The sequence below is a fragment of the Aplidium turbinatum genome, chromosome 5 (genome assembly GCF_918807975.1).
Source record: "Aplidium turbinatum chromosome 5, kaAplTurb1.1, whole genome shotgun sequence".
NCBI lineage: Eukaryota > Metazoa > Chordata > Ascidiacea > Aplousobranchia > Polyclinidae > Aplidium > Aplidium turbinatum.
This window is the reverse complement of record NC_137476.1, coordinates 20,642,791-20,660,455: the sequence shown is the minus strand read 5'-3', so window position 1 is coordinate 20,660,455 and position 17,665 is coordinate 20,642,791.

Sequence of the window (17,665 nt, the reverse complement as noted above, 5' to 3'; positions counted from 1 at the left end):
CCTGGGGTTTTTTTTTCGGTCATTTATCGGTCATTGACCGATTTTTTAGCAAAATGTCCGAAAAATATATAGTCAATTCGGTCAAAATGTCCGAAAAATATATAGTCAATTCGGGTGTTGCACGGTTGAGTTTTGCTGATAAACGTTGAAGAAAGTTTTCTCAGATAAAACACCACAACGTTTCTCAGCGAAACTTAATGTTGTAGCTCATAGGCGCCTAACTATTTTTTTGGCCGTGGGGCGTGGGGGCGAAAGCTTGTTTCATCAGCAGCAACCAGTGTTGCCAACCTTGCGGTTTTCACGCCCAATTGGGCTGGTTTTCGTCCTGAGTTGCGGGATTTTTTTGAAGGTTGCGGGTTGCGGTTTTTTGGGCTGGTTTGAATAATGTGTCTCAAAACAACGTGAGATTGCTAAAACTTATCAAAAGGAGAGAATGTAGTCGAGATTCAAATGTACTGTGGTGGTTAGGTTGAGGTAGGTTGTATAGAATGCTGTAAGTTGCTGCCCTAGTGCTGTCATGTCAGCCATTAGATTGGTCTCAGAAAGAAGGCAAGTTTGTTTTGTGCTAGTGAGATGCATAAAATAATGTTTTATTATTTTTTTATTTTCATTAAGAAAGTTCACATAAAAGTTCAGTAGGCCCTCAAAGCTTTACTTAACGCTGTTGTGTTCATAGCAAGGCATTGTTTACCATGAGAAAGTGGGCAAAATAATCTCTGAAATTGTTAGATAAGTTTGGAGTGAATATGTATGATCATAAACGTGTAGGTAATGTGTAATTGGTCAAAATTAGACATACTGTGCCTGCTGTGCTGACCTGTGTTTAGTAAAATTACATATTTGTTATTTTGTTTGCACTGTAATTATCTCTCAATTTTTACACATTGATTGTTTTTTTTTGCAGGTACATGCTAATTTCAGCGTAAATTATAAGATCTAGATATGTTAGACATTAGTATATATGATTGAATTAAGTCTATCAAAAATATTTTGGAAATGTAATTGTATTATGACGTCAAAAAAGCGTTTGGGCTGGTTTTGGGCGGGTTCAGTGATCAGTTTGGGCGGGAAATATTTTCAAAGGTTGGCAACCCTGGCAGCAACGTAAATTCAGCAAAATGTCACGCAGATGGATGACATAATTATGTCGTCACACTAGGATTACTTTTATTGCCACACTCGGAGTTATCGCTACGTTCGACCTACCGTTAATTATTATAAACAAAACTCGACCACTTCGGTTAAGCAAACACATGCCATGCGTCTGCGTAAACTAGCGGTTGATGGACTGCGACTCTTTAAGCTAAGCACAACATAAAGTTTAGCAACGAATTAGATTTATTACCATGAAACAAGAGACAAAAAGGTTTACTAAAAAGTAAAAGGTATACTGTAAATGGAATGACAATGTCTTGAAAATGGAATGCAGATACTAACTTGATTATACGCTTGAAAATGTACCTGTTGAAGGTAAAATCATTCACGTTTACATCAATTCAACAGCACGTCACCTTGAATAAATTTAGAAGTTGCTGACATCCGTAAACAGCCCTTGAAAAATAGTTACGGAGAGACGTTTGATTATAGCTCCCTTTTCACTACAATATCGCAACGTATGACTGACCTGCTTTCAACTTTATGACTGACCTGTTTTCGTGTTGCAGATGAAACAAAATATGCACATATTCCCGCCTTTGATCAGGTTTCTATGGCAACGGTCGTGTGTGCACCATGCAGTTTGTGCGAGTCCGTTGTTGCGTTGATTATTCCGCATGTGCGCAATGCGGTTTGTACCAACCCTTGTTACGTTGGTTGGTGGTTACGTCGTGCCGAGACTTTAAGTTCATTTTCACAGCGAGTGGTTCACTGCCGCGACAGTTCACTGCAGAGGTTTCGACTTTCGAAAGCGACATCGAGTCTGTTTGCAAGCGCATAAAGCTAAACGCACTCTCCGTCTACGTAGCAAATTATGTTGTTTTTGGGTGCATTCAACATCTGATGACATTGAATCGACACAAAATGATAGATTTTTGCTATGTCGCAGGCAGCAAAGTCAGTCATTTTTACATTGATTCAATGTCTGCAGACGTTAAATCAATGTAAACATGACAGATTTTGTCTGGTGTAGAGTTGTAGCATCCTACTCGTTCTAGTGATTATTTATCGCGAAGCTGTTGCAATTTGCATTCAAAAAATGTTGTCCTGCTGCCGATCGCTAGTTCATCTATTGTTTTATGTATCAATACAGCATAAAAAGTTGGCGCCTATGTTGTAGCTAGTCAGAAAGTGCAAATTTTGGTTTGTATCAGCTACTTGAAAGGAAATATTTTCCTCAGAAAAAATGACCGAAATAAATAAAAAATGACCGAATTTTCTCAAGTCATTTCGGACAAATGACCGAAAAGTGTCAGCGAAAAAAAAAACCCAGTTCACAGCAACTAAAATAGTCCGAGGTGAGGTCTTGGTGCGATGTTTCTGCTGATTAAACTCCCGCTGCGAGTAAATAACACAGGAAGAAATTTTGAACAAGTTTTGTTCTAATTAAGTGCTCATTTTGCGGGGGCATTTTTATTGCCGTAGCAGAATGGCCATTATGACGTTTATGGCGGCATTTACCACGGCAATTGCCGAGTGCCGCCGCTAATTTCGAGGACTGACTATCTGTATGCCATCATGCCAAAGGAATGCAAAATCATCATGAATTTAAATGGTTAAAGTCATAAGTGTCATGCTCTTACATTTCTGCAACTACATGTCGTGCTGCTCTATCAACTTGGGGGTATATTTAAAAATTCAAAAATTTTAATTATTTTAATTCGTCAACTCTCATCATCATCATCATAATCCATCGTCGGTTTGTTCCCCACTAGTGGGGGTGGCCGATTGTTTCCGTGCAGCAATTGTTTTTATCCCTTTTCTCCATTTCACCCTGTCCCTTGCATCTTCCTCCTTCAGTCCTTCAAAAAACTTCCTTTCTCCCTCCTTATCACATGTCCATACCATCTTACTCCATTTGCCCTTGCCATTTGGTCTATGGTCTCTCTCATCTCTAGCATATCCAACAATTCTTCAGTCCTTTTTTCCCTTCTCGTTTTCACCCCACACATTGCTCTCACCATTGACCTTTCCGTTCTTCTCAGGATTGCCAGTTCACTCTCTCTCAATACCCATGTCTCGCTACCATATAGCATTGCAGGCCGCACACAGCTCCGATATACTTTTCCTTTCATCCTTAGTGAGAATTTTCTGCCATACAACATTTCCCCACATTCCCTGAACTTTGCCCAGCCCAATCTTGCCCTTGTTGTCACCGCTGCTTCACATCCACCACTTTCATCTAAGATCCGATCACCCAGATAACAGAAGTCTGTCACTGTTTCGATGCCATGGCAGAACTCATCATCATGGCCTTCCACTTCATTCCTTCCTTTACTGCATTTCCCACAAACAAAACACTTCGCCAATCTTGTTACGGCTCTCTTGACATTAGCACATCTTGCATGTACCCACTTTCCACATTCCTTGCATTGCATTGAATTTCTCATCACTCTCTTGCCACATATTCCACAGGGATCTACTTTGCTCTCAACAACTGTTCCTTCTGCTCCACTCACCATCACTTTTGTTTTTTCAAGATTCACCTTCATACCCTTGGTTTCAAATGCTTCTTTCCATTTCTCAAACTTTCTCTCCAGTCCCTCCATACTATTACTTGTCAAGACCAGGTCGTCTGCATACAAAATTTCACTCAACAACTCTAGTTTTTAAAATATGGAATATGGCATGACAATGGATTTTGCCTGTGAAGCTGGTTATATTTAAGCCGCTGCAAATTGACCAAAACCCATCGTCAAAAACGGAATGGCCCATTTCGGTGAGTCCAATTTGGTGAGTCCGATCTCTATTCGGTGATTTTTTCAATTTTTTTTTTAAAATTATTGGGTACCGTAGCCTAATTATCATTGCCGTTTTAGGGTTAGGAACTCACCGAATCGGACTCACCGAATAGTAGCAGACCCCATCAAAAACTACCTTTAAAAAAATACTGTAAAGCTGCGGTTAGCTTGATTTGTTTTGCAATATATTATACAGTAGTAGTTTTGTATGGCAGTTTCACGCTTGAAATTTGTTGTTTTTAGATCAGTTTTTAAATACATTGGTAAACTGTACCGTACTGAAACCACAGAGTAGTGCAGTCCATGGACAGTCGATTAACTTTGTAATGATAACTCTGATAAAAACATCTTCACTTTTCATATCAAAAGTAGTAAATTCATAGCTACCATTGTACACATGACTGAATTGACACAAATGCAATAAAGATAACCTGAGCACTGAGCAGTGAGCACAAAAGATTATGCCTGAAAATGCTATATGCAAGCATTATCAAAACATGGAAACATGCTGCAGCCTGCAAGTGCAAAGTAAAAGTACACTCTTTATAGTTGTTTAATGTTTATGCCCCAATGTGAAGCAATTTAAATTCGGATGCAACCTAGTTCGTACCATGAACAGTTCGGACCGTCAGTTTGTACCTTGAAAAGATCGAAAGAAAAAATTAAAAAAAGCCGAAGTTGCTGATTGCAGTTTCCGCAATCATTTTAAAATTTTCCCCTGAAAAGATCGAGAGAAAAAATAGCTCAAAACCGAAGTCCGCTGATCGCAGTTTCCGCAAACATTTTTTCCGCAGCTTCCGCTTACCCTAATTCTAACCATAGAGTAATCGATGCTCTAACCCTAACCCTCGCTGATCGCAGTTTCCACAAACATTTTTCCGCAGTTTCCGCTAACCTTTACCCTAACTATAGAGTAATCTATGCTCTAACCCTCGCTGATCGCAGTTTCCGCAAACATTTTTCCGCAGTTTCTGCTAACCGCAGTTTCCGCTTACCCTAACTCTAACCATAGAGTAATCTATGCTCTAACCCTCGCTGATCGCAGTTTTTGCAAACATTTTTCCGCAGTTTCCGCTAACCCTAACCCTCGAGTTTGTTTCAAATTGTTTGGGGTAACTCCGATCAGCAACTTCGGCTTTGTGCTATTAAACTGCGATCAGCGACTTCGGCTTTTTTAATTTTTTCTCTCGATCTTTTCAGGGTACGAACTGACTGTACAATAGGGTGGAGTGAAAAATTTTTTTTCTCTCAAATCAAAAAAGAGGGGTTCTAAAAACATGTCATTTGACCCAAAATCACCATTAAAATTGATTTTGGGGTGTGGCACTTTTAATTGGCCGTGCCACCCGACCCTAGGGGTCACGACGAGGTCAAACTTCATGAAATCCGCATAACTTTACAATCGTACATGCTAGAAACTTGAAATTGGTCTTAAAAGATTCAGAAGCAACATGTTTCTATCTGCTCTAAGAGCAATTTTTACCCTAAGTGCAACAGAAAACGTTTTATCAAAAGAAAACTGATATTTGTATTAAACAATTGCATCAAGCAATCAAGCATTGTGAGTCGATGAAATGCATGCAAAAAAAAACACTTTTAGAAATAGGAGAGTGGGAATTAAACAAATTTCTTGACCTAACATTGTAAATGAATGTATAGCCCAGTCAAGAATATAGAACACAGCCATTTGACACTTCAGGCATGTTGATGAACTGAAATTCAAAGCCATAAAACTCAGCAACAACACTACATTTAACATTATAAAAAACAAAAAGCGAAAAGAAAATTTTCTGAACAATTAATTAATTTTACCTCTCAAATACTTGACCCGTTGTGCTGTGTAATTTTAAGTTATCAATTTGTGTGAGCGAGGCAGTTTCTCAAATGTTTAGATTTGACCATATTTTTGCTGTGATACTGTATGATTCTTTAGCATTTCTTTTAAAATGTATTTTTCATATAGGCTTGAAAAGGGCTGTATGACTGGCCAAAAGCGTTCGCTTTTTGTTTTTTTATAATGTTAAATGTAATGTTGTTGCTGAGTTATGTCTATTTATGGTTTAAAAGAGTTACCTCTCTACCCAAATTGTATGAAACTCAAAGGTACAGCAACAATAAGTAACTCTGTATGGTCACTGCTCAGTATTCTATGCCTGTTCAATGTTCATGAAGCAATTGTTTCTCTGTGTCAAAGCGTTTCATCAGACGTCTAGATTTCATTTTCTATCTGATCAAACTGTCATACCTTGTTACAGAGGATGATGCATCTGTCACCAACTTAATGTGCCGTTCAACTCTTTGATTGTGGCAAGGATGCTGAAGTCGCAATGGACTATCTCAAATCTCCTCAAGTGTGGATCGACTTAGAGCTTTGATCAGTGGAGGTTCACAAATCCCAGGGTCATTTAGATTGATAAGCTTGTAATACTCCTTCGCCTTGATGTTGATTTTAGGAACAAGAAACCAACACACACTGGAACTAACATTTGTACCAGTCTTCTCATCTGATTGTTCCAGGTCACCTCCTTCAAAGTTGTCATTCGGTGAAATGTTGACTCCATGTTGCTGTAAACATTCTCTCATCGCCAATATTTTGTTCACAGCAATTCTGCAAATTTCTTCACTGTCGTCCCACCAGAATATTCTCCGGATGTGCAAAGAATGCATTTCTTTGCACAACCTTTAACAAAATTCCCCTCACTTTTTTGGACGGGAACTGGACGATTCAACTCTGGACAAGATCGAACAGAGTCTTTGGCCCATCAGATATTTTATCTTTGTGCTCGATTTGAAATCATGTGGAAGTATATATATACCTTTAAGCAAAATTCAGCCAAAGTATGCCGGTTTGCGGACGGCTTTGATATTGAAGTATAATACCGCAGGATTCTGCATGCAAGTGTGAGCCACCTCGAGTGGAAAATTGGCCCTATCTCCAACATTGCTAAATCATCATCCACATGACCAAGGAGAGTTTTCCAACAAATCCTGTAAGCATAATGCTGGTCTATGCTGAGGTTAGCGACAACCTTATTGGGCAGTAATGGAAAATTCTGGTTTGAAATTGGTTTCATCATAATCCAACGTTGGTTTGTTCCCCACTAGTGGGGGTGGCCGATTGTTTCCGCGCAGCAATTGTTTTAATCCTTTTTCTTCATATCACCCTGTCCCTTGCATCGTCCTCCTTCAGTCCGACTTTTTTAAATTCATCCTTCACTTGTTGTTTCCACGTTCTTCTTGGACGACCGCGTTTCCTCTTCCCATCCACCTTTAGATCTAGTGCCTTTCTAAGAAAACTTCCTTCCTCCCTCCTTATCACATGTCCATACCATCTTACTCCATTTGCCCTGGCCAGTTGGTCTATGGTCTTTCTCATCTCCAGCATATCCAACAATTCTTCAGTCCTTTTTTCCCTTCTCGTTTTCACCTCACACATTGCTCTCACCATTGACCTTTCCGTTCTTCTCAGGATTGCCAGGTTTGAATTTTTGAATTGGCCAATCCGAAACACAACCACTTAGTTTTGATCCAATATTTTTTTGGAAAGTATTATGTGTTGTCCCATCTATAGCTACAAACACATGTCACAATGGCAGTTCATTGCAGTGTAGAAGGCATATCAGTATCACCCACTGCAATGGATGTTCTACCTTCTCTTCCAATGCTCTGGTTAAGCCATTGTATGATCCGGTCATTGCTGCCGTGCCATCAGTTCCTACAATTACAAGTTTGTCGCCCAGTTCAGTGTACTTTATGGCATCATTGACGGTATTTGCAGTTGTTCTTCCTTTCCCATCCTCAGGTGTGACATGGGTCAAATAATACTCGCCTGGTACTCCAACAATGACATAGTGCTTTTCCAGGATTGATTGTGATTGTGAATGGATTTTGAAATATAGTCTATTATGTTGTTCCTCTATGTAATAGATTCTAAAATGGACGATTCCACAATGCACACAGTACATACCGTAAAACCTCCTAACTTTAGCCCACTTTTCATGTTCAATTTTGCATAACTTTTACATTGTTGACAAATTTACCAATATTGTTTTATCAAAACATCTACTATCTCTCCAGCTTCAAAATGCACCAGTTCACATTTTTGTCACAAAGCTTCTTCTGCACTTTTTTTACAAAAATATGCATGGGCTAATCTTAGGACCTAAAAACCTAACTTTGGCCCAATAATTTATTTTCCTACATCTGAAAGCCAAAACAAAACACAGGGTCAATGAATGTAGGTACTTTCAAAGATTAGCCCTAAAAAGTTGATAATAAGCACCCACAGAGGCAGCAGCAAGCAGTGATTCTATTTAGTTTTTGAAAAAAGCACCTGGCAAAATCATGTTGTACTGCATCTGAAGCTGAAACTGCAGAACTTCACGATGGAAATTGGTTAGTGGAAATAACAATGATCTTTAATAGGCCTGGCATTTTGTACTAAAAATAAGTTTGCAGAAATCGAAGTTAAAAGTGAAGATAGACAAATATCATACAGCAGCCTATTCAACATTTTTCTTGATTCCGTTACTATTGTGCTTATGTAAACGAAACACTGCAATGATAATCTATCTGTGAAAATTACTTGATTAGCCAATTAAGCATCAATTAAAAAGGTACTATATATATTGTTGACTTTATATGGTGTGTGTACTAGTTAGAGACAGGTACGGTAAATATTATCAAAAATATACTTGCAATATTTTGAAGCAGAAAGAGACAAACAACGAAATGGCAAAGATCAATAAATTAGTTCGATCAATCGCAAACACAAAATAGCAGTTTACTTTTTAATTGTTTAAACACTCTGGATGATTCAAACTCCACTCAAATTGTTCAAACTCCACTGGGCTAAAGTTAGGAAAAAAGTGGGCTAAAGTTAGGTGCTTGATTGAAAATGCCCAGTAAGCTGTGTCTGTAATAATAAGAGTTAGATGGGTGTTGCAATTAGTTTTGGCAATGAATACATGATACTTTGCTCCAACTTTAGTAACCGCAAGTCAACTGTGTGTCAAGAAACCATACCCATTTTGAAAGTGAATAATTTCATGTCGATTGGCTACTGGCTAGATGTCTTCATGAACCCATATCAGAAGCTAGGTTTAAGCAATAATCCAAATAATGTCTATTTCTTGCAAGTATATAAAATGCAGTTTCAAAAAATGCAGAGCAATTTTACATAACTTTTAATTTTTGTTTATTTATTTTGTTGAAAAGTTCATATTTGCGTTTGGGCTAAAGTATGGTCCAGGGCTAATGTTAGGAGGTTTTACGGTACTTATTATGGTTGAGAGCGAAATGATAAAATATCAGTTTTTTTCATTTAAATCATTTTCTGTTGCATTTATGGTTAAAATTGCTTTTAGAGCAGATAGAAACATGTAGCTTCTGAATCTTTTAAGACCAATTTCAAGTTTCTAGCATGTACGGTTGTAAAGTTATGCAGATTTCATGAAATTTAACCTCGTCGCGACCCCTAGGGTTGGGTGGCACGGCCAATTAAAAGTGCCACACCCTAAAATCAATTTTAATGGTGATTTTGGGTCAAATGACAAGTTTTTAGAACCCCTCTTTTTTGATTTGAGAGAAAAAAATTTTTTCACTCCACCCTACTGTACAAATGGTTCAAGGTACGAACTAGGTTGCACCCTGTAAAGTCAACTCCACTTAATCGGCACAGCCAATTTATCAGACCGTTTTTCGCTGGTACCGTATCCAAATCAATTTTTCTGTACAGCATTCCCCGCTTAAATGGACTAGGGAGAGTGAAATACCAGGACGGCTCACTTCATTGATTTTTCTTGCGATATGAACAGCTGGAGGGTTACTCTAGCTATCCTACCATCCCTAAAATAGACCCTCCCACAAAAAATAGGTTTTACAGTTGTTTTTCTAGATTACATATCCAGAATTGATTTGGGCATCATGTTTTATTCTCACAAAGCAATTCGTGGCAAGGTAACCAGATATTTTATATTTTTTTTAATCCAAATGCAAATAAAAAGTAGCCCATCCCAGTTAAAAGTTGAAACAAGCCCAAACGTAACCTAAAATTTGAAAGTTTGCACAAAAATTCTTAGCTAGAAATGACAATTATTTTGTATGATCTGGTTTGAAGTGAAATAAAACCAAACCAACACAAGACGCGATAACACCAAAAGATGGTCAAACCGGGATGTATTTTTTCTACTGTGTTTTTTTTTATACATATCATTTTGTTTTAATTGTTGATCGTGTCAGTTTACTTTATTTTGTCGAATTAAGCAATGCAGGACGCAAGTTTAAGCTGCATTAGACAGAGGAATGATAGCAAATGAAAACGTATTTATAACGTATATATAAGTAGTGAAATTTGTTCTCTCCACTTAATGGGTCCACCCGCTTAATTGGGGTTGGATCATGGCGATCTATACTACTGGCCTTCCCAACGTGGCAACAGCTAAATAATGTGGGGGCCTATACGAAAATTCAATTTACCAATTGAGATAAGTGTTACAACATATAATCAGCAATTTTCATTGGTCAAGTAATGTTTTTTAGCCGAAAAATTGTAAATATATTATACATTACCAAAACGTAATTAAGATGTAATATTATTAAATAAGTGGCAAGAAAGCAGGACAATAGCTACATGTTAAGAATACCATGAGAATCAAGATATCAACAGAAACAAGGTACACGAAATCAAGAGTGACCCAACTTTCAAAACACTCAGCTATGTTAAAAAATTCGTTTTTTAATCCAAAAGTAGGTATTATATTTGTTTGTTAGTAATAATTAGGGCCATTTTTATATGACCTTAAAAAATAAATAATATGACTTTATTTTTTGGAAAATATGACTTTATGTGAAAATCGTTTATTTTTACATACGAACAACGTCACTCACGGAACTAAAGAGTAAAACATACGCAACATAACAGTAATACACATCCATTTTTATTTTAAACCACTGTTGTAGTACAGTTTCATGTAGTGTGGAATGTTAGAGTCTTTGAAGTTACGATTTGGACGTAAAATGACTTTAGTAAGGAAAATGAGCGCTCCACAGACGCTGATGTGGGTTGACACTTCTGCAGCTTTGCATGAAGCGCTGGTGAAATGTCTTGTCTTTGTAGCTCCATAATTTGTTTCACATCGTTTTTGTCCAATCGCTTCTTAATGTAATTTTTGAGCTCAAGCGGATCTTTTCCGAAATCAAGGGCATTTAGATCAGCATAGGCCTCTTTGATGGTGTACGTACAACTTTCCATTTTGAGCATTAAGTTGACCTCAATGTGTGACCTCATAAAATATAGGTCTGTGACTAAGTGTTATGTAAGCTAATCCTACAGTTTGCCTTCGTTCAATCAGAAATTGCCTTACTTTTTTAGTGCTTAATTGCTTCACCGCTTAAATTGGTATTTTTTATTTAAAGTATACAACGGTATGACTTTATAACTCAAAAATATGACTATATATATAACTTAAAAAGCTGATATATGACCTAACCAGGAAAATATGACTTCATAACTTTTTTAATATACCTCATAGGGATGCGGTTTTTGCGTTAAATTTGATTTCACGACTTACTGATGCATAGAAAAAAATATGACTTTAATGGCTTTAAATGGCCCTAGTAATAATTCATGCAAAGACGCCTTTTTTACGCCTAATATCTGTTAGTTGCCAAAACTTAATAGGCCCCCACATTATTTGGCTGTTGCTACGTTGGGAAGGCCAGTAGTATAGGTCGCCATGGGTTGGATGCAACCTAATCCGTACTCTCAGTTCGTACCTGGGTTTTTTTCCCGCTCATTTATTGGTCATTGACCGATTTTTTAGCAAAATGTCCGAAAAATATATAGTCAATTCGGTCAAAATGTCTGAAAAAATATATAGTCAATTGACTATATATTATATGACCAAAAATGACTAAAAATGACCAAAATTTTTCAAGTCATTTCGGACAAATGACCGAAAAGCCTCAGCAAAAAAAAAAACCTAGGTTTGTACCCAGAAAAAATTGAGAAAAAAAAATTAAAAAAGCTAAAATAGCATACGGATTAAAGTTTCCACCTAACCCTAAGTTTAAAATGTTTGCGGAAACTCTGATTAGCGACTTCGGCTTTGTTGCAATCAGCGACTTCGGCTTTGTACTATTTCTCTCGATCTTTTCAGGGTACGAACTGAGAGTACGGATTGTTCAAGATACGAACTAGGTTGCACCCATTGGGGTTGACTATAAGTATAATTTAATTTACAATTGAGCTCATGTCTATGCTTAAGTGCAATCAGAGCAATTTAAAGAAACAAAAGTGGCATTAATATATTAGAAATACAACCACTTCCTTAAATATACTATAATACCACAATAGATGTATATATTTAAGCAAGGATGGTTTAAAACAAAATCTGCATTTTTATACGACTACCGGTATCGCCTATACGGGTGCAACCTAGTTTGTACCCTGAAAAGATCGAGAGAAAAAATTCAAAAAAGCCGAAGTCGCTGTTCGGAGTTTCGGCAAACAAACAAACTGAAAAGATCGATAGAAAAAAATAGAACAAAGCCGAAGTCGCTGATTGCAGTTTCCGCTTTTCTGCAAACATTTTAAAATTTTCAATAATGATCCTAAGAGTTTGCCAAAGTCGCTGATCGCAGTTTCAGCAAACATTTTAAAAGGGTTAGGGTAAGATCAAGAGAAAAAAATTAAAAAAAGCTGAGCTGAATTGCAGTTTTCGCAAACATTTTAAAAGGGTTAGGGTTGAGATCGGAGTTTCCGCAAACATTTTAAAATTTCCGGTAATGATCCTGAGATTTTTGTTTGTTTGCGAAAACTGCAATCATGACTTTGGCTTTTTTAAATTTGTTCTCTTGATCTTTTCAGGGTACGAACTAGGTTGCATCCCGCCTATACAATGCAATATTAGGGTGGCTCTTAAAATTGAGTTTTTGAATTTTGCATGGGACACCCTTTCAAATGGTGAGGTTGTCAGAAAAAATAACTCTTGCAAATTTTTTTTAAATTTGAAGTTGATTTAGAGGTGGCCCTCCCCCCCTAAAGTTCTGTGCCCTCTCTCGAAATACCAAATCTGCGTATCTCGAAAACCACTTGAGCTAGAGATACGGTTTTTGTGTTAAAAGATGCAGAAAACATGGTTTTCTATCTGCTTTCTGAACATTGAATGCATCTATCTTGAGTAGAAAAGCAGTTATTTAGAAAAAACGCATTTGACCAAATCTTGATTTTACAACCTTTTTTGTGACCACGAAACCGTCTACAAAATTTCGTTTTTTTTTCTTAATTTTTGCACCTTAGAGGGAACACTGGTAACGATATTCATTTCAAAATGTAATTCTGGTCAGTACTGCAAGAAGCGATATTATCGACAATATTTTACATATTGCCTTGCGTATCGTGACAGGATGTCTGCGACCTACACATTGTACACAATCGGACAATTTCCCTGTCCTTGCAGGCAACCAACCAGCTGAGTTTTGTCGCGAAGAAGCCATCCTGTCTCTTTCTCGGCATTACGAACCCCAACCACTTGCTCCACTCAAGTCTCTACAAGTCTGTGAGCGAGCAATCGAGCATCCTCGCCAACTGAAATCGAGACACCCATTTGTATGTGACGCACAACTCCTGATGAAAACCGCTGAAAACCAATCCATCAGCGCGGCTACCTGGGAGGACAACAAATAGAGCTCAGAGAGGAAGAAGAACTCCTCAAGGCTCTAAAGTTTTATCTCCGACACCAGCCCCCATCCAACCAGAATGCATAATTTGCCAAGGAAGGCCTGGGTGTGGCACAACCGCCTGCGTGCTGGGCTACTGGAGTCAGACTATTCCGCTCAAACATGCACAAATTGGGGATGGCTCCATCCGCAATCTGTGAGTGTGGCATAGAGGAACAAACCACAGACCACACCATCTGTAACTGCGCCAAATGGTGTGCGTGGTCTGCTTGAACTGGATGACGAATCAATGCAATTGCTACTCGACACCTGCTCAAGCATCTAAACCACATCGGCACTGCCCAAGGGTGGTAAAAGATAGAGCCCCTTGACCCCTGGAGTAACAAAGAAGGTTTAAACAAAGAAGAATCGACAATATTGTTCTTGTTGGAATTTGGATTCAACAGTTTCCTGTGTTCAGTAACAACTTGCAAAAGAAACTGAAGTTGGTACTCATCTTCAGTTGAGAGTTTGTTAAAATCCGGGATTAGACTGAGAGCAACTCCTCTCTCTGCTCTGTCATTGACTACTGAAAGTCCCTTCGCCATGTGTAAAGCTTGAATAAATGCACCATCTTCAGTCCAATGAGCAGGATCCTTTGAAAGTCTAATTATTGCTTCATCTTCACCCAACAGCTGAAGCCATTTTGAATTAGAGGTGCAATACTGTTCTAGACCCTTATTGCTAAGAAACGCATCTACTTTGATGCTTCGTCTCCTTGGTGGACGTTCTGCTGTTTCATTTAACATGGTTGCCACCATTACCTTGTTACTTTCCACAGACAATCGAGAGTCAAACAAGGCTAGTTCAACCATTTCTTCAGACAGATACCATAAATGCAGACCAAGCTTTTGCATAAATCGCCTTCGCCTTCCAACAAGTGCAATGCATAGCACCTGAAGCTTGAAAGCAGATTCCACACTCAGGAGTTTCTTCAAGGAATATGACAAAAAACGGGCATTTTAGCTATTCATGAATGCATAAAAGTTTAGGAATACTTATTTCGTTTATTACTTTACCAGTTTTACAGGTTAGTTTATGAACTTTGTTTATTGAATAGCTTGGGCCACAATACTTGTTTAGCACTGTTTTGTGCTAGAATACCGAAAACAGGTTTTTTCTAAATAACTGCTTTTCTAATCAAGATAGACGCAATCACTGTTCAGAAAGCAGATAGGAAATCATGCTTTCTGCATCTTTTGACACAAAAACCGTATCTTTAGCTCAAACAGTTTTTGAGATATGCAGATTTGGTATTTGGGAGGAGGGCGCAAAACTTTAGGGGGGGAGGGCCACCTCTAAATCAATTTCAAAGTCAAAAATTTTTTTGCAGGAGTTATTTTTTCTGACAACCTCACCTTTTCAAAGGGTGTCCCACACAAAATTCAAATTTTTTTCATTTTTTGCCAAATAAGAGCCACCCTAATGCAATATTGCCAGTAAACTGTGATCAGTAGCGTAGCCAGGAATTTTGAAAGGGGGGGGTCTTGACCACCCAGCGGCGGGGGGTTTGGGGGGCCTCCCCCAGAAAATTTTGTAAAATTACTTTGAATTTGGTGCATTCTGAGAGCATTTTTAACAAAAATGTGGGTACGAATATTTTTGTGAAATGGTGCTGTCTGGTAGCATAGCATAAGGATAAGATCATGTTTTCTTTGGCATTTTTCGGAAATAAAGCCAAGTCTCTGTGTTTTCTTGTTGCTAATTCCTGACTGAGATGTTTGAATGTTTGGTATTGGCAAAACTCGCTCTTTTAATGCAATTTTGTTTAAAATTAGGCAATTTTTTTTTAGACTGAAAGCATCATTCTCAATATCGTGACGTCACACGCGTGCCAAAGGGGGTTGTAACCCCCAACCCCCCCTTCCCTTGGCTACGCCACTGACTGTGATACAGCAGATACACAATGATTACAACATTTGGTCAATCTGGATAAGCAGATCAATAAAACTTATTGAATGTTTTTAATTTACCGGTATCCTAAGTGGAAAACTTATACAAGTTTGAAATCAAATAATACATTTATCTCTTTAAATCAGTAGGCTATGCATGGTTCAGTGCAAAGTTACACACTTACACAGTAGCCTATAATAGTAGGCTATCGCAGTAGGCTAATGACTAACCTAATGATTGTAACAAAGTACTGTTGGTTGAACTCTTACTGCACTCGATTGTCTTACAAGTTGCAAAGATATATACAGAATGAATGGACCTGGGTTCCACACATTTACCATTCTTCAAGTCACACGAATGCAACCTAGTTCGTACCTTGAACCATTCGTACAGTCAGTTCGTACTCTGAAAAGATCGAGAGAAAAAATTAAAAAAAGCCGAAGTCACTGCTCGCAGTTTAATAACACAACGCCGAAGTCGCTGATCGGAGTTAGCCTAAACAATTTGATTAGCATAGATTACTCTATGGTTAGAGTTAGGGTAAGCGGAAACTGCAGAAAAATGTTTGCGGAAATCGCGATCAGCAAGGGTTAGGGTTAGAGCATAGATTACTCTAGCATAGATTAAAGGCGGAGATGGTCCTGGGTGTTTTAAAACGAACACTGGTCAGCAGGGACAAGCATATCTTTTTAAGATTATATAAACAGTTGATCAGGCCCCACTTGGAATTTGCAGTGGCGGCTTGGAATCCCCATTCTGTTCGGGACATTGATTTGCTAGAGAGGGTGCAACAACGAGCAACAAAATGCATTCATGGACTGAAAAACCTAACCTATGAACAAAGACTGTTTGAACTAGACCTTCTCTCGTTGGAAAAACGGAGATTAATTTTTGATTTGACAGAAGTTTTTAAATTAGTACACAATGTTTCGGTATCACCATGTTCCAAATATTTTCTTTTTAACTCTAATTCAACCAGAGGCCATAATTTTAAATTGCACAAACAGTTTGCTCAACTGAACTGCCGTAAATTTTCCTTTGCCAATAGAGTAGTCGATACTTGGAATAATTTACCATATGCTGTAGTCAATAGTATGTCTATTGCAACATTTAAGCGACGTGTCGAAAACTATCTATGATTGTGTCTTATCTTTTTTGTTCCTTGTGACTTTTGTTTTCTCTTCAAAATTTTCTTATTTTTATTTATTTATGTTTTCTTATCAATTGTTATCTGCGAGTATGTTAATGTTTTTCTCTGTAGTACCATGTGTACTGGACCAGAATACATTATTATTATTTTGGTTAGAGTTAGGGTAAGCCATGGATCACTGAATTAGATTTTTAATTCTTTTAATTAGATTTTTAATTCTTATGTTTAATTTTTATTAATTTCTAATTCCGTGATCCATGGGTAAGCGGAAACTGCGTTTAACGGAAACTGCGATCAGCGAGGGTTAGGGTAAGAGCATAGATTACTCCATGGTTAGGGTAAAGGTTAGCGGAAACTGCGATCAGCGAGGGTTAGGGTTAGAGCATAGATTACTCTATGGTTAGAATTAGGGTAAGGGTTAGCAGAAACTGCGGAAAAATGTTTGCGGAAACTGCTTTCAGCGAAGGTTAGGGTTAGAGCATAGATTACTCTATGGTTAGCGGAAACTGCGGAAAAATGCTTGCGGAAACTGCGATCAGCGACTTTGGCTTTTTTATTTTTTTTCTCGATCTTTTTAAGGTACGAACTGAGAGTACGAACTGGGTTGCATCTAAGTCACACTGCCCGTTTTTGTCACCTGAAAGTATGGCCTGGTCAGTCAATATGCAATTCACTCATTATATGGTAAATCAGTTTATGAAATAATCCTCAACTGCAAATGTCAACTCAATCTTGAAAACTGGAGCTAAAAACACAACCATATGTTCACTGGATTGGATGATAAATGAAGTCATTGGATGATAAATTGAATTGAAATAAACTGCTGTAAATCTTAAAATCTAAACTTAAGATTGTTCATGGCTATCCTTAACCTGGAATGGATTTTGCAGCTACGGCACCATTTTAAATAGCTCAATTTTCGGTAAATGTAAAGTTCAAACATTACAGATGTAATCTTCATAACTGCTTTTAAAATGTTTTTGAATGTTCCTTTCAATCAACAGCA